This window comes from Rhagoletis pomonella, unplaced genomic scaffold, assembly GCF_013731165.1.
Source record: "Rhagoletis pomonella isolate Grant_MI unplaced genomic scaffold, Rhpom_1.0 Rhpom_scaffold_00001, whole genome shotgun sequence".
Lineage (NCBI taxonomy): Eukaryota > Metazoa > Arthropoda > Insecta > Diptera > Tephritidae > Rhagoletis > Rhagoletis pomonella.
In genome coordinates, this window is record NW_023458555.1 from 91,764,770 (window position 1) to 91,765,818 (window position 1,049).

A 1,049-nucleotide genomic window follows, 5' to 3' on the forward strand; every position below is an offset into this window, starting at 1 on the left:
TGCGGATATCGTATTAAGTTCTTTGATGTAAGCTTCTTTTTCCAATGGGGTTCGTTCAAGCCTGGTTATAAGATGTCTAAAGGCTGCATTTTTGTGCTGTTGAGGGTGGTTTGAAGTATTGTGTATTATCGTGTCTTTATATTCGTGTGTTGGTCGTTGATAGCCTAGAATTTGTTCTTACTTGTCTCCCGTTACAAGACTTATGATGTCATCGACGTATCTTGCGTAGAACTTTACTCCCAGGCTTGTTGTCAGCTCCGTCATATACTTTTCCTCTAAATGTTGCATAAACACTTCCATTAAAATGGCAGATGTGAGATTACCCATCGCTAGCCCGTTAGTTTGTATATATATTTTGTTATTAAACTTGAAGTAGTTTTGGTCTAGAGTTACCCTCAATGTGTTCACGATTTCCGTTGCTACGTTCTTGTCTGTGTTTTCTATCAAAGTTTTAATCAAATCATTAACATCAAACGATACAAATTTCCCATCTTTGGGTGTTTCTAGCGATTTCATCCTTTCAATTAACTCCGCTGTATTTGTAATTGTGTATTTATTGGGCAGTCCCAGTTTTTCCCAATACACAATTACAAATACAGCGGAGTTAATTGAAAGGATGAAATCGCTAGAAATACCCAAAGATGCGAAATTTGTATCATTTGATGTTAAGGATCTTTACCCATCGATACCAACGGCATAAACCAAGAACGCTAGAATACAAGATTGCGCATTCCCGCAGAATGACATTTGTGGCAACGGGTAAACAAAGAATATGGCGAAGAACAATGAGTTGACAGTTGTGAATTTGCAGTGAGAAAACGTGTTTTCTTCTCGATTCACCAATTTCTCAAGCCATCTTTGAATATAGCAAATTAAGCACTACGTTAACAAAAAATATACAAACACTCTTGAAATGTGTTCAAAAGAATAGGTCTTATTAATTAACTATTTAGAATTTTTGTGTTTGTATTGCAGGTGCCGAAAAAGTGATAATATCTTGTCGCAGCGCATGTTTTCCTGCAGAAAGTGGTCGATGCTTGCTTACCTCC